Genomic DNA, 24,007 nt, shown 5'->3' on the forward strand with positions numbered 1-24,007 from the left:
CGTGGGTAGACAGAGGCCTTGTTCTTCCACCAGCTCAGAAGATCTGCAGATCTTTGGTGGGGCTCCTCCAAATAGGATCGGACCTCCATTATCTGCTGAGGGATTCCTTCGTGCGGCATCCCCAGTTGCTCTCTCATAAAACAGCATCCAAACAGCAGACGTTTGTGGCACTACTGCTGACGCTTCTGCTCCATCTGATCCCTCTTCTTCCTGTTGCCCTGGTGCCTGAGCCAGCTGACTGCTGGGGCTGTTCCTCCCTGCTGCTGAGGTTATTCTTTGAAGAGCCTCATCAATCGCTCTGGCATCACTGAAGGCTAACTTCTTAAACCTGGGGTCAAGTGCAGCGGTTTCTGATAGCACGTGATTAAATTCCATTCTGTGGAACTTTCTGTCCATTGACGAACAAAGTGTGTCCATCAACTCTGTCACATGTCCTGTGGTTACATTTGCTTCTCTCTGGCGGCTGGCTATGATTCGCTGCAAACCCTTACACAGGAGTATCATATTTGAGGCTGTCACATAGCTGAAAAGAGAGAACAGTAACTTATTAGTTCAGGTTCATGTTTTGTCTACTGATAGCACATTCTCATCTACTGCTCATATACATATATTATACCGGATGAAATAATAATGTAGTAGTAACGCTTACTGTTCCTCTCTCCACTGATCTCCACGGTGACCTGCTCAAAGGGTTCCAGGACTCTGCACACCTCCTCCACCACCTCCCATTCCTCTTGGGTCAGAGCATCAACAGGTGCATTGACAATGACCAGGGTAGAGATGATGGCATCCTTTGACTCAAGAAACCGCTTCAACATATAACATTTTGAATTCCACCTTGTAGTGCAGTCTTGTTTAGGCCTCAGCTCAGGCATCTCCATCTGGCATTGTGTAGACTTTAGTTTTCAGCACCTACTGTGCTCCTGTGGAAGTATTCCACATCTGCTTTCACGTTGTCCACAGTGGACTTCATCACCTTCAGAGCATCTCTTACAATCAGGTGGATTGTGTGGGCAAGACATGGATGATAGGTCCATTTAAAAATGTTCATGGCTTTGGTTATGTTAGCTGCATTGTTGCTAACACAACATACCACTTTTCCATCTACTTGACATTCTCTTGCCACTCTCAACAGTTCTTCTTCCAAGTTCTCAGAGTTGTGTCTGTCGCTGAACTCAAAACAGTCCAGAAGACAGCTAGACATCAAAAATCTTCAATGAAGTGACATGTAACCGACATGTAAGAAGTGGTTACCCTTGATGTCCAGCAGTCAGTGGTACAGCAAACTGCAATAGCTTTTTGGACTCTTTCCCACACTGAAGCCTGTGTGCTCTCATACAGTTGTGGAATAAGTGATTTTGAAAGGGTTTTCCGGCGTGGAATTGTAAACATTGGATTTAGACTATTGCTATAATTTCTAAAACCTCTGTCCTCCACGATCGAAAATTGCTGGAATTCGGTGGCAATCATTTTAGCCAATGCAATATCAATTTGGCCTTGTTTTGCTAGACATAGACTTTGGCATAAACTGGTCCATAGAAGACTGTGTTGCTGTGGGTCGCGGAGTAGGCCTACTTGACTGAGTGGATACATCTCCATGTGTGGCGGTGCTTGCTCCACCACTATCACTAGCAAGCCCTCTAGTTTCTTGAAGCTCCACTACAGCTAGCTTCACAGTTGGGTGCACAGTTCGCATATTCCGGTGTAGGTTGTGAGTAGAACTGGCTTTATATGAGATTTTGTTTTGGCAAATTCTACACTGTGCTCTAACATTGTTTACATTATTAAAATGCATCCAAATGCTACTGTGCTTCCGACTCATTTTCCAGCTGTTGTTTTCACAGCTGTCCTTCCTATCTCTCCTTGGCTGCTAAGTGTGTGACTGTGAGTGAGTTGGCTCGGGCCTCCCTCACGCATCTTTGGTTCATTGGTTGACACTGCATGTCTGATTGACATGAACAACAGGTGAGGCTGTTTGTCTGAGCAGACAGTCAGAATGAATGTGTGCGCTTGAGCATTTAGGCCTATATCATTTTATTTCTATATTCGTTCTTTGAATTAGTTATGTCACGTCCTGACCCTAGTAAGATGTCATTTTCTATAGTAGTGTAGAGCAGGGCGTGACAGGGGGTGTTTTTGGGCTGATCTATGTTTTCCAGTTCTATGTTTAAATTCTAGTTTTCTATTTCTATGTTGGATTGTTTGGGGTTGATCTCTAATTGGAGGCAGCTGATCCTCATTTGCCTCTGATTACAGATCATATTTAAGTAGGGTTTTTTCTCATTGTGGTTTGTGGGTTATTGTCTTTTGAGTAGTGTGTTGTCCTCTCTGCGTCACGGTTTGTTGTTTTCCTATTTTTCAAGTTAGTTATGTATTGCATTAAGTTTCACGTTTAAATAAATATGTGGAACTATGGAAACGCTGCATCTTGGTCCGCTCCTTCTAACAGCCGTGACAAGTTAATTCTATTCATTGAAATCTTTCGATTATTCATATCTTAATTTTTTTATAAATAGATTCGGCTCTTCTGATATGCGAGCCGGCTCCCAATGTTCACCTACAAGAACCGGCTCTTAGAGCTGACTCATTCGTGAACGACCCATCACTAATGTTAAGGTTGTAGCTTCAATGAGGCTAACAGGGGTGTTTGAGTTCCTGAAGAGCAAATGCAAATCCTAAAGTTGGAACGTTACCACTTTATTACTGTGTGTAATCAGCACTGGTAATATTATATTAGAATATGTACTATGCATAAATATTCAATGTCAATTTTCAGTGTACACACTTAAAATAATGAACAGGAATGACATTAATGCTAACGGGTGACAAAAAATAACTATCTGAAAGCTACGCCTTCAATAAGCCACACCTCCAATCTGATAGGGTGCCGCCTCTAAAATATATGATTAAAATGGTTTAAAATTGAAGTCCTCCCATCACATAAAGATTTGTGTTCGAACCATTACTCAGGGGTTCCTTGAATACTCTTTTCATAGGGGTTCCTAGAGGAACCTTATTCAACTGGAAAGGTTCCGATGGTGTGGTAACCCAAAAGGTTCTTTCAGGCACCAAAAGGCTTCTTCGCCTGTCACCATTGGAGAACCTTTTTTGGGTTCAGGTAGGACCCTTTATGGTTCCAGGTAGAACCCTTTTGGGTTCTCCAAGGTTCTACATGGAAGCCAAAAGGGTTTTTCTGGAACCAAAAAGGGTTCTTCAAAGGGTTCTCCTATGGGGACAGCTGAAGAACTGTTATAGGTTCTAAATAGCACCTTTTTTTGCAGACCCACACATGCAAGCAGGCACACACATACACACACAGTCCTTTCATCAATGCCACTCATGCTGTCCACTGCCCCCTAGTAGGCTAGTAATGGAGCCCCCTTGTTTTCAGCCTGGAAAAGGGTGCTCAGACAGAGGAGCCCTTGGCTGATTACCTGAGAGGTGAAGAGACGAGGGGTGGCGGCCAGCACTCTAAAACACCCAGGACTGTTCTTATCAGACACATTGTACATCATAATCAGCCAGAGGGAGTTACTGCATGGAGAATTTGGAGGGGGAAAAAATGTGTGTAACACCTAATCACCTCTTGTGTTTTCACCCCAACCTACTGCCAAAGCACAGCTGCAGCAACCCAAAAACGACATGCTGTTACTCAAACGAGGGGTTACCAAAGGGAATTCATGGCCTTTAATCATCCACACATGTTCATCTTCACGCTAACATGCTGACCACACCACACATAGACATATTGATTTTGTTCCCCCACACCAGACGTGATCAAGACACACAGGTTGAAATATCAAAACAAACTATGAACCAACTATATTAATTTGGGGGCAGGTCAAAATGCATGATACATTTATGTAAATTTAGCTAGCTAGCTTGCTGTTGCTCGCTAATTTGTCCTTGGATATTATCATTGGGTTGTTATTTTACCTGAAATGCACAAGGTCCTCTTATCCAACAATTAATCCACAGATAAAAGGGTAAAAGTTTATTTTCTAGTATTCTCTCCTCCTTCAGGCTTATTCTTCTTTTTGGGACTTTATATGGCAGTTGGAAACCAACTTTAAAACTTCACTAGGGTAGGGGGCAGCATTCAGAATTTTGGAGGAAAAGCATGCCCAAATTAAACTGCCTGCTACTCAGGCCCAGAAGCTAGGATATGCATATAAGTGGTAAAGTTTCCAAAACCGTTAAAATAATGTCTGTGAGTATAACAGAACTGATATGGCAGGTGAAAACCTGAGGAAAATCCATCCAGGAAGTACTATTATTTTGAAAGGCTGTTTTTCCATTGAAAAGCCTATCCATCATACAAAGACTTAGGACCCAGTTCACAATCTCTATGGCTTCTTCGACATGTGGCCAGTCTTTAGGCATTGTTTCAGGCTTCTACTCTGAAAAATGAGGCAGATACATCACTTTCAATGAGTGGACAGTGGAAATTTCCAGACCTGAGTCCTGCGTGTGATCTGGAACGCACCTCTCTTGTTTCTCCTTTTCTATTGACGAACCTATTGTCCGATTGAAATATTATTGATTATTTATGACAAAAACAACCTGAGGATTGATTTTAAACATCGTTTGACATGTTTCTACGAACTTTTATTCTACTTTTTTTTACTTTTCGTCTGGATGTTGAGAGTGCGCTTTGTGCCTTTGGATTACTGAACTAAACGCACCAACAAAACGGAGGTTTTTGGACATAAAGAAGGACATTATCGAACAAAACGAACATTTATTGTGTGACATGGTGTCCTGGGAGTGCCACCAGATGAAGATCATCAAAGGTAAGTGATTCATTTTAACGCTATTTCTGACTTTTGTGACACCTCTCCTTGGTTGGAAAATGGCTGTATGGTTTTCTGTGGCTAGGCGCTGACCTAACATAATCACATGGTGTGCTTTCGCCGTAAAGCCTTTTTGAAATCTGACACAGCGGCTGGATTAACAAGAAGTTTATCTTTAAAATGGTGTATAATACTTGTACGTTTGAGGAATTTTAATTATGGGATTTCTGTTGTTTTGAATTTGGCGCCCTGCAATTTCACTGGCTGTTGTTGAGGTGGGACGCTACCGTCCCACTGATACCAGAGAGGTTATTAAGGTGCATTACCACTACCGATTGGACTGGAGTGTGGACCTCAGTACATCTTTCAATAACCCACGTGGATATATGGTCTTGTGTGGCTCAGTTGGTAGAGCATGGTGTTTTCAACGCCAGGGTTGTGGGTTCGATTCCCACGGGGGACCAGTATGGGGAAAAAAATGTATGAAATGTATGCATTCACTACTGTAAGTCGCTCTGGATAAGAGTGTCTGCTAAATGACTAAAATATAAATGTAAAAATATATGCTCCTAAAAATCAAAGAGCAGATGGGAGAGGTGGGACTTGCAGCGCATTAAGCATCACAAATAGAACCATGTTCTATTTTAACGCCTGGATACGTAGACTCTCGTTGACGCGCACATGACGTGAATGGTGTGGTCAGCATGTCAGTTAAAGGTTTTGCAAAACCCAAAACGCATCATACTCTGACACTTTCTGTATATTGAAAGTTCTATATCTTGAAAACTTGATTGCTTTAGCGCAAAATATATCAACAGTGGACTAATGAAACAGATACCAAAATATTGTTTTTGAGTGGTATTAAGTCTAATGCCGAATTTAATTAGACTCACATTTATGGAGTCAGAAACGCAAAGCCTCAGTCTTGAGGGTTAACGGGTGTATTATAGTAAACCTACAGTAGGCAGACGTGTTGCCTAGGAACCATTTATCTCTCTTCAATGTGGAATCATGGTGACATTCAGACACAGTGTTATTATGGTGAGAACTAAGGAGATAGACTTGCTTCATTCCACCGCCACACTAATGTAGCATCTGAGGACATTGGGCTGTTCATTGGCTCAGATCTGTAAATCCTTCAATATTCAGGATATTCCTGACTCAGTGAATTATGTCATGTACAGTCCCTTAACCTCTATGGGCTAGGTGGGAAACGAAATCGTCCCACCTACGTAACAGCCAGTGGAATCCTGTGGCGCGTTATTCAAATACCTTAGATATGATATTACTTCAATTTTTCAAAAATATGACTATTTTACACCATTTTAAAGATAAGACTCTCGTTAATCTAACCACACTGTCCGATTTCAAAAAGGCTTTACAACGAAAGCAAAACATTAGATTATGTCAGCAGAGTACCGAGCCAGAAATAATCAGACACCCATTTTTCAAGCTAGCATATAATGTCACATAAACCCAAACCACAGCTAAATGTAGCACTAACCTTTGATGATCTTCATCAGATGACAACCCTAGGACATTATGTTATACAATACATGCATGTTTTGTTCAATCAAGTTCATATTTATATCAAAAACCAGCTTTTTACATTAGCATGTGACTAGCATGTGACTAGCATTCCCACCGAACACTGCCGGTGAATTTACTAAATTACTCACGATAAACGTTCACAAAAAGCATAACAATTATTTTAAGAATTATAGATACAGAACTCCTCTATGCACTTTATGTCCGATTTTAAAATAGCTTTTCGGTGAAAGCACATTTTGCAATATTCTCAGTAGGTAGCCCGGCATCACAGGGCTAGCTATTTAGACACCCAGCAGGTTTAGCACTCATCAAAGTCAGATTTACTATAAGAAAAATGTTATTACCTTTGTTGTCTTCGTCAGAATGCACTCCCAGGACTTCTACTTCAATAACAAATGTTGGTTTGGTCCAAAATAATCCATCGTTATATCCAAACAGCGGCGTTTTGTTCGTGCGTTCTAGACACTATCCTAAAGGCTAAATAAGGGTGACGAGCATGGCGCAATTCATGACAAAAGAATTCTAAATATTCCATTACCGTACTTCGAAGCATGTCAACCGCTGTTTAAAATCATTTTTTATGCCATTTTTCTCATAAAAAAGCGATAATATTCCGACCGGGAATCTGCGTTTAGATAAACAGACAAAGGAAAAGAAACCATTCGGTCGAAGCGGGCATGCGCCTAAGCCCATAGTACTCTGAGTGGCCACTTGCCAAAAGCGATAAAGTGTTTCAGCCAGAGCCTGCCTCGATATCGTTCAACGTTTTCCCGGGCTCTGAGACCCTATGGAAGACGTAGGAAGTGTCACGTTATTGCACAGATCCTGAGTCTTCAATAAAAAGAGCCAAGACGAAACACTACTTCTCAGACAGGCCACTTCCTGCTTGAAATCTTCTCAGGTTTTGGCCTGCCATAGGAGTTCTGTTATACTCACAGACACCATTCAAACACTTTTAGAAACTATAGGGGGTTTTCTATCCAAAGCCAATAATTATATGCATATTCTAGTTACTGGGCAGGAGTAGTAACCAGATTAAATCGGGTACGTTTTTTATCCAGCCGTGTCAATACTGCCCCCTAGCCCTAACAGGTTAAAATTCAATATAATGGCATTTAGATTCACCATGTGTCAAATGGAAATGTCACAGGGTGTTGGTTATTCAAGATCATTCAAAGTCCTGAAATGTTGTGCCAGAGTCTGGTCGAGTGGTAATGCTCTCAACTCTGGGGGTTCGATCCCTGTGTCTGCAATTTTTCTATGCCCCACATTTATGTCTGTTTTGTCTAGATGGAGTACAGCTTATATAAAAATGGACCTTTCGTAGTAGGTTTGGAGAACTTACCAGCAGTGTTAATTTGACATAAGCTGTATCCCATCTAGACATGACCCTTTCTGTCAACCCCCTCCACTTTCCCTGACATTCTGAAATGCCAAATAAAATGTGTTCCTCAAAGAAATTTGCCTGGGACAGAACACTTCGAGAGGACGTTTACATCATGGTCTGTTTGGCCTACCTTTGGCTGAATTAAGATTTTCCATATTCCATACAGTTTTAGTATCAGGGTTGGGGTCAAAATATGTAAATTCAGATAGTAAATTGATATTAAATTGAATGGAAAATAGCCCATCTTTTCCAGTGAGGATTTTTCCATATTCATGGAAAATGTATTAATTGAAATACCTTCCCCCTCTGCTCTTCTAGCATACTTTGCATTTTGAACATTTCACAAAAAGAGATGATAAGTCTATCACAAGGCTGAGTGCTTGATTGTGTACCTTTTAGAACGGACATGCAGAGCAGAAAAACCATGGAGTCACGTTGTGAGATCAGTTTGCCACCTTTGATCTGGATTTTCTATACGTGCCTGTACCTACATTTGAAGTCGGAAGTTTACATACACCTTAGCCAAATGCATTTAAACTCAGTTTTTCACAATTTCTGACATTTAAAACCTGTTGGGGATACCCCTTCCTGTTCGGATCCCGTTAACGGGATTGCTTGACAAGATACAACGCGCGAAATTCAAATCAGAATAAATCAAATAATTTACATTTCTCAAACAATCAACTATCTTACACCCTTTGCAAGATAACCATCTCCTTAATTAACCTGTTAGGGCTAGGGGGCAGTATTGACACGGCTGGATAAAAAACATACCCGATTTAATCTGGTTACCACTCCTACCCAGTAACTAGAATATACATATACTTATTACATATGGATAGAAAACACCCTACATTTTCTAAAACTGTTTGAATGGTGTCTGTGAGTATAACAGAACTCAAATGGCAGGTCAAAACCTGAGAGATTCCTTTACAGGAAGTGGCCTGTCTGACCATTTCTTGAACTTCTTTTCCATCTCTATCATTTACTAAGGATCTCTGCTCTAACGTGACACTTCCCACGTCGTCCATAGGCGCTCAGAGCCCGGGAAAAAACAGAATGTCGTCATTCCAGCCCCAGGCTGAAACACATTATCGCCTTTCTCAAGTGGCCGATCAAGGGACACTGGGCTTATGCGCGTGACCCGACCGCCCCCGCCTTTGGGATTTTTTCCTCTGTTTGCCGAAAAGGAGATTCCCTGTCGGAATATTATCGCTTTTCTACGAGAAAAATGTCGTAAAAATTGATTTTAAACAGCGGTTGACATGCTTCGAAGTACGGTAATGGAATATTTAGAATTTTATTGTCACGAATTGCGCCATGCGCGCGACACTTCTTTACTATTTCGGATAGTGTCTGGAACGCATACGAACAAAACGCCGCTATTCGGATATAACGATGGATTATTTTGGACCAAACCAACATTTGTTATTGAAGTAGAAGTCCTGGGTGTGCATTCTGACGAAGACAACAAAAGGTAATCAAACTTTTATAATAGTAAATATGATTATGGTGAGTGCTAAACTTGCCGGGTGTCTAAATAGCGAGCCCGTGATGCCTGGGCTATGTACTTAGAATATTGCAAAATGTGCTTTCACCAAAAAGCTATTTTAAAATCGGACATATCGAGTGCATAGAGGAGGTCTGTATCTATAATTCTTAAAATAATTGTTATGCTTTTTGTGAACGTTTATCGTGAGTAATTTAGTAAAATGTTAGCGAATTCCCCGGAAGTTTGCGGGGGTATGCTAGTTCTGAACGTCACATGCTAATGTAAAAAGCTGGTTTTTGATATAAATATGAACTTGATTGAACAAAACATGCATGTATTGTATAACATAATGTCCTAGGGTTGTCATCTGATGAAGATCATCAAAGGTGAGTGCTGCATTTAGCTGTCTTCTGGGTTTTGGTGACATTATATGCTGGCTTGAAAAATGGGTGTCTGATTATTTCTGGCTTGGTACTCTGCTGACATAATCTAATGTTTTGCTTTCGTTGTAAAGCCTTTTTGAAATCGGACAGTGTGGTTAGATTAACGAGAGTCTTGTCTTTAAATAGCTGTAAAATAGTCATATGTTTGAGAAATTGAAGTAATAGGATTTTTAACGTTTTGAAAATCGCGCCACAGGCTGCCAGTGGCTGTTACGTTAATCTAACCACGTTGTCTGATTTCAAAAAGGCTTTACGGCGAAAGCATAAAGTTAAATTATGTTAGGACAGTACATTGAAAATAGCTGTGTGTAATGTTTTGTCAATGCAAAGACAGGCGTCACCAAAAGCAGAAAACCAGCTAAAATGATGCACTAACCTTTGACAATCTTCATCAGATGACACTCCTAGGACATTATGTTAGACAATACATGCATTTTGTGTTCTATCAAGTTCACATTTATATCCAAAAACAGCATTTTACAGTGGCGGTGAAATTCAGAAAATATTTTCCCTCAAATGTTGCCGGTGAATCAGCGCTACAATTTACAAAATTACTATTCGAAAACATTGGTAAATTATAATATTGTCATTCAAAGAATTATAGATTAACGTCTCGTGAATGCAACCGCATTGCCAGATTTAAAAATAACTTTACTGGGAAATCACACTTTGCAATAAACGAGGTGCTATGCTCAGAAAAATAGGCTAGATACAGGTTAGCGCCATCTTGGAACCATCTAAAATCAAATATACTATTGTAAATATTCCCTTACCTTTGATTATCTTCATCAGAAGGCACTTCCAGGAATCCCAGGTCCACAACAAATGTAGTTTTGTTCAAAAAAGTTAATAATTTATGTCCCAACAGCTCCTTCTTGTTAGTGCGTTCTGTAGGCTACTCAAAATGTACCGAAGCCCGCGAGACTTGTCGCCACGAAAGAGCAACAATTTTTTTTTTTTACGTTCGTTCAAACATGTCAAACGTTGTATAGCATAAGTCTTTAGGGCCTTTTTCAATCAGAACTTCAATAATATTCAAGGCGGACGATTGCATTGCCTTATAAAATGTTTCGGAAAGAAAGGGTCCCCACACACATGCACGTCATAGTAGACATGGCCATCCGCCTGTGACCTAGTTTACAGCCTTCTCGTTCGGTCAGTTTTTACAGGAGAACACTCAAACCACTTTGTAAAGACTGTTGACATCTAGTGGAAGCCTTGGGAAGTGAAAAATGAATCCTAGGTTTGAAGTGATTCCACACATCAGATTTCCACTTCCTGTTAGGATTTGTCTCAGGGTTTTGACTGCCATATGAGTTCTGTTATACTCACAGACACCATTCAAACAGTTTTAGAAACTTTAGAGTGTTTTCTATCCAAATCTACTAATTATATGCCAGACTACAGTTTGCAACTGCACATGGGGACAAAGATCGTACTTTTTTGGAGAAATGTCCTCTCGTCTGATGGAGCAAAAATAGTACTGTTTGGCCATAATGACCATCGCTATGTTTGGAGGAAAAAGGGGGAGGCTTGCAAGCCAAAGAACACCATCCCAACCATGAAGCACGGGGGTGGCAGCATCATGTTGTGGGGGTGCTTTGCTGCAGGAGGGACTGGTGCATTTCATAAAATAGATGGCATCATGAGGTAGCAAAATTATGTGGATATATTGAAGCAACATCTCAAGACATCAGTCAGGAAGTTAAAGCTTGGTCACAAATGGTCCTTCCAAATGGACAATGACCCCAAACATACTTCCAAAGTTGTGGCAAATAGCTTAAAACCTGTTAGGGCTAGGGGGCAGTATTTGCACGGCTGGATAAAAAAATGTACCCGATTTAATCTGGTTACTAATCCTACCCAGTAACTAGAATATGCATATACTTATTATATATGGATAGAAAACACCCTAAAGTTTCTAAAACTGTTTGAATGGTGTCTGTGAGTATAACAGAACTCATTTGGCAGGCAAAACCCTGAGACAGATTCTGACAGGAAGTGGATACCTGATGTGTTGTATTACCTTTAAACCTATGCCATTGAAAAACACAGGGGCTGAGGAATATTTTGGCACTTCCTATTGCTTCCACTAGATGTCACCAGCCTTTACAAAGTGATTTGAGTCTTCTGGAGGGAGATCTGACCGAACAAGAGCCATGGAACGATGATGGCCCATTAGACACCTGGCGCGCGAGTTCATGTTGGGTACCCTCGTTCCAATACGTTATAAAAGAGAATGCATTCGTCCACCTTGAATATTATTCATGTTCTGGTTAAAAAAGGCCCTAATGATTTATGCTATACAACGTTTGACGTTTGAACGAACGTAAATATATTTTTTCCCCTCGTTCATGAAGTGAAGTCCGGCGGGCTTAGATCATGTGCCAACAAGACGGAGATTTTTGGACATAAATGATGAGCTTTTTTGAACAAAACTACATTCGTTATGGACCTGTGATACCTGTAAGTGACATCTGATGAAGAGAATCAAAGGTAATGGATTATTTACATAGTATTTTCGATTTTAGATCTCCCCAACATGGCGGCTAGTCTGTATCGCAACGCGTATTTTTCTGGGCGCAGTGCTCAGATTATTGCAAAGTGTGATTTCCCAGTAAGGTTATTTTTAAATCTGGCAAGTTGATTGCGTTCAAGAGATGTAAATCTATAATTCTTTAAATGACAATATAATATTTTACCAATGTTTTCTAATTTTAATTATTTAATTTGTGGTGCTGACTTGAATGCCGGTTATTGGAGGGAAACGATTTCCTGAACATCAACGCCACAGTAAAACGCTGTTTTTGGATATAAATATGAACTTGATAGAACTAAAAATGCATGCATTGTCTAACATAATGTCCTAGGAGTGTCATCTGTTGGAGATTGTAAAAGGTTAGTGCATAATTTTAGCTGATTTTATGGTTTTGGTGACGCCTGTCTTTGAATTGGCACAACATTACACACAACTCTTGTAAATGTACTGTCCTAACATACTCTAAATTTATGCTTTCGCCGTAAAACCTTTTTGAAATCGTAAAACGTGGTTAGATTAACCTGTTGGGTCTAGGGGGCAGCATTTGCACGTCTGGATAAAAAAAATGTACCCGATTTAATCTGGTTACTAATCCTACCCAGTAACTAGAATATGCATATACTTATTATATATGGATAGAAAACACTCTAAAGTTTCCAAAACTGTTTGAATGGTGTCTGTGAGTATAACAGAACTCATTTGGCAGGCAAAACCCTGAGACATTTTCTGACAGGAAGTGGATACCTGATGTGTTGTATTGACTTTAAACCTCTCCCATTGAAAAACACAGGGGTTTAGGAATATTTTGGCACTTCCTATTGCTTCCACTAGATGTCACCAGCCTTTACAAAGTGTTTTGAGTCTTCTGGAGGGAGATCTGACCGAACAAGAGCCATGGAACGGTGATGTCCCATTAGACACCTGGCGCGCTACTTCATGTTGGGTACCCTTGTTCCAATACGTTATAAAAGGCTATGCATTCGTCCACCTTGAATATTATTCATGTTCTGGTTAAAAAGGCCCTAATGATTTATGCTATACAACGTTTGACATGTTTGAACGAACGGAAATATATTTTTTCCCCTCGTTCATGACGAGAAGTCCGGCTGGCTTACATCATGTGCTAACGAGACGGAGATTTTTGGACATAAATGATGAGCTTTTTTGAACAAAACTACATTCGTTATGGACCTGTGATACCTGGAAGTGACATCTGATGAAGAGAATCAAAGGTAATGGATTATTTACATAGTATTTTCGATTTTAGATCTCCCCAACATGACGTCTAGTCTGTATCGCAACGCGTATTTTTCTGGGCACAGTGCTCAGATTATTGCAAAGTGTGATTTCCCAGTAAGGTTATTTTTAAATCTGGCAAGTTGATTGCGTTCAAAAGATGTAAATCTATAATTCTTTAAATGACAATATAATATTTTACCAATGTTTTCTAATTTTAATTATTTAATTTGTGACGCTGACTTGACTGCCGGTTATTGGAGGGAAACGATTTCCTCAACATCAATGCCATAGTAAAACGCTGTTTTTGTATATAAATATGAACTTGATAGAACTAAAAATGCATGCATTGTCTAACATAATGTCCTAGGAGTGTCATCTGATGGAGATTGTAAAAGGTTAGTGTATCATTTTAGCTGGTTTTATGGTTTTGGTGACCCTGTCTTTGACTTGACAAAACATTACACACAACTCTTGTAAATGTACTGTCCTAACATACTCTAAATTTATGCTTTCGCCGTAAAACCTTTTTGAAATCGTAAAACGTGGTTAGATTAAGGAGATGTTTATCTTTCAAATGGTGTAACATAGTTGTATTTTTGAAAAATTTGAATTTTGACATTTATTTGGATTCAAATTTGCCGCTCTTGAAATGCACCTGCTGTTGATGGAGTGCACCACAGGTGGCACGCTAGCGTCCCACCTAGCCCCAAGAGGTTAAGGAGATGTTTATCTTTCAAAGGGTGTAAAATAGTTGTATGTTTGAAAAATTTGAATTTTGACATTTATTTGGATTCAAATTTGCCGCTCTTGAAATGCACCTGCTGTTGATGGAGTGCACCACGGGTGGGACGCTTACGTCCCACCTAGCCCATAGAGGTTAAGGACAACAAAGTCAAGGTATTGGAGTGGCCATCACAAAGCCCTGACCTCAACCCTATAGAACATTTGTGGGCAGGACTGAAAAGTGTGTGTGAGAGCAAGGAGGCCCACAAACCTGACTCAGTTACACCAGCTCTGTCAGGAGGAATGGGCCGAAATTCACCCAACTTATTGTGGGAAGCTTGTGGAAGGCTACCCAAAACATTTGACCCAAGATAAACAATTTAAAAGCAATGCTACCAAATACTAATTGAGTGTATGTAAACTTCTGACCCACTGGGAATGTGATGAAAGAAATAAAAGCTGAAATAAATCATTCTCTCTACTATTATTCTGACATTTCACATTCTTAAAATAAAGTGGTGATCCTAACTGACCCAAGACAGGGAATTTTTATTAGGATTAAATGTCAGGAATTGTGAAAAACTGAGTTTAAATGTATATGGCGAAGGTGTATGTAAACATCCGACTTCAAATGTATTTAGGGAAGAAGCAGTCAGCTGGTGTTCTGTCTATAATGGAGTGGCCAGCACAGTCACTGGATCTCAACACTATTGAGCTGTTGTGGGAGCAGCTTGACCTTATGGCACATAAGAAGTGCCCATCAAGCCAATCCAACTTGTGAGAGGTGCTTCGGGAAGCATGGGGGGAAATATCTTCATATTTCCTCAACAAATTGACAACTAGAATGCCAAAGGTCTGCAAGGCTGTAATTGCTGCAAATGGAGGATTCTTTGATGAAAGCAAAGGACACAATTATTATTTCAATTAAAATCTTTATTTATAACCTTGTCTCTTTCTTGATTATATTTCCTATTCATTTTGCAACTCATTTCATGTATGTTTTCATGGAAAACAAGGACATTTCTAAGTGACCCCAAACTTTTGAACGGTAGTGTACAAGTAGGTAGAGTTAAAGTGACATATTTACTAAACAGAGAGTAGCAGCAGCGTAAAAGGGGGGAGGACGACACAATGCAATTAGTCTGGGTAGCCATTTGATTAGCTGTTCAGGACTCTTATGGTGGGGGGATAGATAGATAAGCAACCCTTTGGACTTGCTGTGAACAGTCTATGACTAGGGTGGCTGGAGTCTTTGACAATGTTTAGGGCCTTCCTCTGACACTGCCTGGTATAGAGGTCCTGGATGGCAGGAAGATTGGCCCCAGTGATGTACTGGGCCGTACGCACTGCCCTCTGTAATACCTTGTGGTCGGAGGCTGAGCAGTTGCCATATCAGGCAGTGATGCAACCAGTCAGGATGCTCTTGATGGTGCAGAGCTGTTGAACTTTTTGAGGATCTGAGGACCCATGCCAATTCTTTTTAGTCTCCTGAGGGGAATAGCCTTTGCCGTGCCCTCTTCACGACTGCCTTGATGTATTTGGACCATGATAGTTTGTTGGTAATATGGACACCAAGGAACTTCAAGCTCTCAACATGTTCCACTACAGCCCCTTCGATTAGAATGGGGGCGTGCTCGGTCCTCCTTTTCCCATAGTCCACAATCATCTCCTTTGCCTTGATTACGTTGAGTGAGAGTTTGTTATCCTGGCACCACATGGCCAGGTCTCTTACCTCCTCCCTATAGACTGTCTCATCGTTGTCTGTGATCAGGCCTACCACTGTTGTGTCATCGGCAAACTTAATGATGGTGTTGGAGTCGTGCCTGGCCATGCAGTCGTGGGTGAACAGTGAGTACAGGGGCGGGCTGAGCACGCACCTCTGAGGGGCCCCCGTGTTGAAGATCAGCGTGGCAGATGTGTTGTTACCTACACTTACCACCTGGGGGCGGCACATCAGGAAGTTCATGATCCAGGTGCAGAGGGAGGTGTTTAGTCCCAGGGTCCTTAGCTTAATGATGAGCTTTGAGGGCACTATGGTGTTGAACGCTGAGCTATAGTCAATGAATAGCATTCTCACGTAGGTGTTCCTTTTGCCCAGGTGGGAAAGGGCAGTGTGGAGTGCAATAGAGATTGCATCATCTGTGGATCTGTTGGGGTGGTATGCAAATTGGAGTGGGTCTAGGGCTTCTAGGATAATCGGTCCCGTGTGGCTCAGTTGGTAGAGCATGGTGTTTGCAACACCAGGGTTGTGAGTTTGATTCCCACGGGGGACCAGTACGGCAACAACAACAAAAATGTATGAAATGTATTCACTACTGTAAATCGCTCTGGATAAGAGCGTCTGCTAAATGACTGAAATGTAATAATGGTGTGTTTTTTATTTTTTATTTCACCTTTATTTAACCAGGTAGGCCAGTTGAGAACAAGTTTTCATTTACAACTGCGACATGGCCAAGATAAAGCAAAGCAGTGCGACTAAAACAACAACACAGAATTACAAATGGGACAAACAAACGTACAGTCAATAACACAATAGAAAAATCTGTATACACTGTGTGTAAATGAAGTAAGGAGGTAAGGCAATAAATAGGCCAATACTGGTGAAGTAATTACGATTCAGCAATTTACACTGGAGTGATAGATGTGCAGATGTGCAAGGAGAAATACTGGTGTGCAGAGAGCAGAAAAACAAAAACAAATATGGGGATGAGGTAGGTAGTTGTTTGGATGGGCTATTCACAGATGGGCTGTGTACAGCTGCATCAATCGATAAGCTGCTCTGACAGCTGACACTTAAAGTTAGTCAAATGAAGGAGATATAAGTCTCCAACTTCAGTGATTTTTGCAATTTGTTCCAGTCATTGGCAGCAGAGAACTGGAAGGAAAGGCGGTCAAAGGAGGAGTTGGCTTTGGGGATAACCAGTGAAATATACCTGCTGGAGTGCGTCCTATGGGTGGGTGTTACTATGGTGACCAGTGAGCTGAGATAAGGCGGAGCTTTACCTAGCAAAGACTTATAGATGACCTGGAGCCAGTGGGTTTGGCGACGAATATGTAGCGAGGACCAGCCAAAAGAGCATGCAGGTCACAGTGGTGGGTAGTATATGGGGCTTTGGTGACAAAACGGATGGCACTGTGATAGACTGCATCCAATTTGCTGAGTAGAGTGTTGGAGGCTATTTTGTAAATGACATCGCTGAAGTCAAGGATCAGTAGGATAGTCAGTTTTACAAGGGTATGTTTGGCAGCATGAGTGAAGGAGGCTTTGTTGCGAAATAGGAAGCCGATTCTAGATTTAACTTTTGATTGGAGATGCATAATGTGAGTCTGGAAGGAGAGTTTACAGTCTAGCCAGACACCTAGGTATGTATAATTGTCCACATATTCTAGGTCAGAACCGTCCAGAGTAGTGTGGCTAGTCGGGTGGGCGGGTGTGGGCAGCGATCGGATGAAGAGCATGCATTTCGTTTTACTAGCATTTAAGAACAGTTGGAGGCCACGGAAGGAGTGTTGTACAGCATTGAAGCTCGTTTGGAGGTCTGATAAAACAGTGTCCAAAGAAGGGCCAGATGTATACAGAATGGTGTCGTCTGCGTAGAGGTGGATCAAAGAATCACCCACAGCTAGAGCGACATCATTGATATATACAAAGAAAAGAGTCTGCCCGAGAATTGAACCCTGTGGCACCCTCATAGAGACTGCCAGAGGTCCGGACAACAACTCGATTTGACACACTGAACTCTATCTGAGAATTAGTTAGAGAACCAGGCGAGGCAGTCATTAGAGAAACCAAGGCTGTTGAGTCTGCTGATAAGAATACGATGATTGACAGAGTCGAAGGCCTTGGCCAGGTCAATGAAGACAGCTGCACATTACTCTTATTCTCCATGTACTTTACAGTGTCTCAAAACTTTTTGGAATTAGTGCTGCAGGATGCAAATTTCTGTTTGAAAAAGCTATCCTTTGCAGTCCTAACTGATTGTGTGTATTGGTTCCTGACTTCCCTGAAAAGTTTCATATCGCAGGGACTATTCGATGCTAGTGCGGTATGCCACAGGGTGTTTTTGTGCTGGTCAAGAGCAGTTAAGTCTGGAGTGAACCAAGGGCTATATCTGTTCTTAGTTCTACATTTTTTGAAAGGGGCGTGCTTATTTAAGATGTGAGCCGTGACCTGCCTTTCAAAGCACTTCATTGGTACAGACGTGTGTGCTACGGGTCGGATGTCATTTAGGCAGGTTACCTTAGTGTTCTTGGGCACAAGGACTATGGTGGTCTGCTTGAAACATGTTGGTGTTACAGACTCAGTCAGGAACAGGTTGAAAATGTCAGTGAAGACACTTGCCAGTTGGTCAGCACATGCTCGGAGTACACGTCCAGGTAATCCGTCTATAATAGTTTGCAAGCCCTGCCACATCCGACGAACGTAGGAGCCGGTGTAGTACGATTAAATCTTAGTCCTGTATTGACACTTTTGCTGTTTGATGGTTCGTCAGAGGGCATAGGGGGCATTTCTTATAAGTGTCCAGGTTAGAGTTCCGCTCCTTGAAAGCAGCAGCTCTACCCAGTATACAACAGGAGTTCCCTGATCCTGGTGCAGAATACACATTGTTTCTCCCTCCCCATACTGACCGATGCCATTCAATTAAATAATTTTAAATAAGACAATACAAGTAAATGTTGTTTCTAGTAAAATTGTTGTGCTGAGTGCCAGGTCTCTCTCTATTCAGAGACATTCTCTCCATTCGCTGCGTTCACCTTTCTATTTTGCTTCAGATATCATAAAATGTGAAGTGAAAAATAATGATGAACACAGTGATCAGGCTGGTTACATCAGGCTAGGTTATGCCCTGGACATAAGATGCCTCAATGGTGGTCAGTGCCATTTAAGATGAGGTAGGACCAAAAAAAAATCATGAGCATGGCCTTATTTCTGTTCCAGCATATCTGATGACTGTCATTCATATTCAATTCACCCAGTTCAATGTAACAGTTATAGTTATAGGCTACTACATGACACTCTAATGTTCCCTATACATGTCATGAGGTTGCTACAACCTAGCCTATGAATGAAAGTTTACAATGCAGGTGTACACAGGTCGAGAGAGAAATTTGAGGTGACAGACAGTGACATTCAATATCGCCTTGCACAATCGAGCCTGCATCTAGCTGATATTGGGTGTAATCCTTAGTCCAACAGTTGTAAAAGAAAGTTTCTCTTGGACAACTGCAGGTATGTTTATCCATGTTTTGTTGCGTTTGCTTCCATTTAAGAAACTTTTTGAACAGAATCGGCGGAATGAGTACACCCCTGATCACACGTAAGCAGAGTTCACTCTCATAAGAGCCATGTTGTATTCCTTCTCTTCCCTTCGCTTGTGGACTTCAATGCACAACAAATCAGCTGTATGTGACCAGGCAAAAAACCTTTCCAAGCCAAACCTCTACAAACAGCCTACATCATTGTCAACATATTACCTAAAGTAACATCATAGTCAGCATTGCTAATAGAACTAGCGTGTTAGTAAACCCGCTACAACCATGCAGTAACGTTAGTGTACAGTCATAAGCACTTACACCGGCGGGCCTCAGTGGCAATAAATTAGTAGTATCAAAAAGCTTAACTTGACTTGGAAGAGTTCCAGTGCTGAGTTGGAAAGTCATAGCCAGCTAGCTAACATAGCATCCCTCTGTTTGAGCAGGGAGTTTCAGTAGGCTAAACTAGACAGCTGCATTTGCTAGCTAAGTAAGTGAACTGAAAGTGAATTTTTTTTTAAATCTCTCTCTTTCTCTATTTCTCTCTTACTTCTCCTTCATTCACTTTGAGTCAACTACTCACCACATTTTATATACTGCAGTGCTATCTATCTGTAGTTTATATACTTTCAGTACTAGATTAAAACTCTGATCCTAATACTGTTGCAGTTCATGCTGCAAGAGCTCTGATAGGCTGGAGGACGTCCTACGGAAGTTGTCAGAATTACTTCGTAAGTCTATGGAAGGGGGTGAGAACCATGTGTCAATGTACCCAAAGGAGGACGAAAGCTAGCTGTCCTCCGGCTACACCATGGTGCTACCTTACAGAGTGCTGTTGAGGCTACTGTACACGTTCTTTGCAAAATAGTGTGTTTTAAGCAGTTATTTGGTGACGTGATTATATTTAGTATAGTTTTATCTAAAAAGGGTAACTTTTAAAATGTTTAAAAATATATATTTTTATGAAATTCACTGAGGAGGATTGTCCTCCCCTTCCTCCTCTGAGGAGCCTCCACTGATATACATCTAAGAAGTAGAAAATAAGCAACAAATGTCAGTTTACATAACTAATGTTTCACAATTGGGTTATCAAATATATCAAAGCAATGAAGTGGGTTACCTTCTGTATTTGTACAAATGATGAGCCTATGAAAGCTGTTGCCACTGACAGGTGAAGGTTGCTGGCTGGATACTTGCTAACATGTGTCTGACTGTTCCATTCATAGGAATGCTCATAGCAAGGCCATGTCTACATGCCGCTGGTGAAGGCCCCCTTGCTGGTCTATGTTGCATGTTCGGCTGCAAACTCTCGAACAACTGCAGCAGGCAATCTTATGAGGTGGTTGTTGACTGGGAGGGCCTGTGACAGGGTGATATAATAGACAGCCAAGTTGTAAATTGTGTTTTGTTCCAAAGAATGGAAAAAGCTTTTTATTAATGCACTTCACAACCAAAATGACTCTACTAGTTGTATCTGCTTTGCTGGAGTATTAGCCCACTAGTTTATCAAGCCGGGTATTATTTTATACAACTTTTCACATTACCTGTCATGTTGATGAAGCTGTCTGTGTCATCAGGGCACTAACTAGGGTCACTATTAGAGGCCTTGTTATGCCGTGTCCTTTTCATACTTGTCGAGGAAGACTGGCAACAACAGAGGAGGTGTCATATGGGTACTTGTGTCACATGACACACTTTTATTCTGAGGTCTTGCCTGACAAGCTGTGAAAATAGCAAGTGAACAGCGAATGAAGGGGGACGAGGCGTTGTCATGTCCTCTTTACGGCTGTGTTGGTGTGTTTGGACCATGATACATCCTTAGTGATGTGGACACTGAGGAACTTGAAGCGCTCGACTTGCTCCACTACAGCCCCATCGATGTGAATGAGGGCATGCTCGGCCTTCCGTTTCTTGTAGTCCACGATCAGCTCCTTCGTCTTGCTTACGTTGAGGGAGAGCTTGTTGTCCTGGTACCACAATGCCAGGTCACTGACCTCCCTATAGGCTGTCTCATCGTCATCGGTAATCAGGCATACCACTGTTGTGTCATCTACAAACTTAATGATGGTGTTGGAGTCGTGCCTGGCCATGCAGTCATGGATAAACAAGGAGTACAGGTAAATGGATACAAATAGTGGAATCATACCATATTTGGAAAAAAAATAAATGAATGTCTAAATCACACTGTGGATGTGTTAGACTTCAGAATTGCATTGGGGGCATACTTATATTTCACTCTACAGCCATTTTGACATTAGAATACATTTTTCTGTTTTAAAGGGATTAGTTGGCTTTTAGGGGCAGTCTCTCTTGAAAATAGCTAATTATTTTTTGACGACACCCATAATGACACCTATTTTCAGCACAACATGAAGGCATGCACAGGAAATGGCTTAATGATGCCCCACTGAGAATGCAGGTAAAAACACATTTGCAGTTCTCATAGCAACCTAGACGTCACTGCGGAAGCACTGTACTGTTTGCTATCCACAAGTGTTACAGCTTTTATTGTCTGCCCCTATTATAGCAAAACCATGTCATATTGTGATATATTGACTGAGATGTAATGTCTTAGGTATTCAAATACAAAGAAGCAAGGGTGCAGGTACAGGATTGCTGGAACTGGAGACAAATACTTGCATTAGATAATTAAAGTATATGAAAGGCTGCAAATAATGCTACCAAAATGATTAAACATCTGAGAAATACTCCAACTGTGAAATTGCCTGTGAATATGAGGTTTGGTTTGTGTATTGCAGGCTGATGCAAATTAAGTAAAAATAGCCACCGATACCTCAAACTGCACATACATTGACAATGTTCAGAGAGGGAAGAAGGTTTAGGGAAGTGTTAGTGAAAAGCATTTTCCCCACAAAAATGTTTAATTCATTCTACCCGTTTGGTTCACAGACCATAGGCTTTCACGCTCTGGTGCAAAAATGACTGAAAAATGTAGACTGTTGCTCCTTGTGAAACTTATATTCTTTAGAAAAGTAGAGGATTGGAATAAAAGGAGGACAATCAAATACAAACCAAACACTTCCTGAATTGGGAAAAGTAAGGGATGTGAAGTGGTGCAGAGATGAATGGAAAAAAACACCATTGTTGAAGTATTTTTTTATTTTTATGGATAAGCACAAGTACAGTAATGGCACTTCTGGGAAATCTTTTATACAAAAGGAGTATTTCCATGAAAAAGAATGTAGTGAGAGGGCCAGAGATACTCTATGACTGCACCCTATTCCACTCTTATTCTTCTCAGAGGACCAGAGCTTTGTGATCAAGAAAGCTCAGACAATTAAGCTTTTCTTTCCTTGTCTGAGATTGGAGGATAAGAAAGGCACTTACACAGGTAATTTTACATTTTTATTTATTTATAAAGCACCATTTTATTCATAAGTGATCCCATTGAAATTAAACAACTCCCTTTATAAGAAGGACCTGTCCCAAAACAGCAAAAATAAACTCACTAGGCAGCTATCTTTGACTAAGTAATAAGTTCACTTCTCTGACATCATAGGCTATGATGCTGCTACTGTGTGCTACACAGGAGCTGCTGAAGACGTGCATATCCTTGGTTTATTATTGAGTGGGTGATCTGCTCGCAGCAATTTCATTTCTATGAAAAGCTCACATGCTTTCATGCACTCTTTATTTTTATTTTTGCAATACCTTTTGAAACTCTTTATGTGTACACATATGAAGCAAACAGTAAGCCAATTTCTGAAAAAAGAATTCCATAAGAAGCTTCCCTGAGCAAAGAAACATGAATTAATACAGTCTGTAAATATTTTATAGTGCCCTCTGGGTCTGTAATGAAACATTTATTTAATCTGATTGAAGACGAAAATTAAGATAGAATCTAAGTAAAAAGCGGAATTAAACTAAATGTTATCTTCTTCATATATGCACATGTGCATGACTGTGTATACAGGTATTTGTCCGTACTATCCATCTACAATGTGATGAGACTGACAATGATGATCCCTGTTCAACATTTGAACATGACATTCAGGTATGTTTACTGAAACCTATTTCTTGGCTAAGGCAGAGCAAGAAGACACATATGCAAAGCCTGTGGCAGAGATTGTGCTGTTTGCTGACTCCAAGTCAAATTCCTCTAGAGTACACAAAAGGAGTCATGAGGAGACTGCGAGATGAACTGATGTGTGCATAGTTTCTGGATGGAAGAATTAAGTTAGATCTTTTAAGAAAACAGGCAGCCTATTTGAACGGAACGAAAGATCTTTACTGCCTGAAAGCAATGTTTTTCTACTGAATGAAGGAGGATTCGGCAACAGCAGGTGCATCGAAACACGATACAACATCGAAACATGGTACAAAGACTACAGATTGCTAAATATACAATTCGACACTATCATACATGAATTTGAAGAACATTTTCACCACCATGTTGTTTCACATGTACCCTGTGGTCAAATGATTCCTGTATATCACATGCATATAAAAGTCTTTGCAGGAACTGTACGTGTGAAGTCGCAAAATTTGTAAAAGCCACTTTAGGGCCACCTTAGAAGACGCCCTTGTAGACATCCAAATGTAAGAGAGATATTTAAACAATGCCAG

General features: G+C 40.9%; 1 non-coding gene across 1 annotated transcript; it reads left to right on the top strand.

The window, feature by feature from the left end:
- The first annotated feature begins 5,181 nt into the window (after window positions 1-5,181).
- trnae-uuc (transfer RNA glutamic acid (anticodon UUC)) lies at window positions 5,182-5,257 on the top strand. The gene has a single exon. It is a non-coding gene; the product is annotated as a tRNA-Glu (tRNA).
- The last annotated feature ends 18,750 nt before the right edge of the window (window positions 5,258-24,007 follow it).

The sequence above is a fragment of the Salmo salar genome, chromosome ssa17 (genome assembly GCF_905237065.1).
Source record: "Salmo salar chromosome ssa17, Ssal_v3.1, whole genome shotgun sequence".
NCBI lineage: Eukaryota > Metazoa > Chordata > Actinopteri > Salmoniformes > Salmonidae > Salmo > Salmo salar.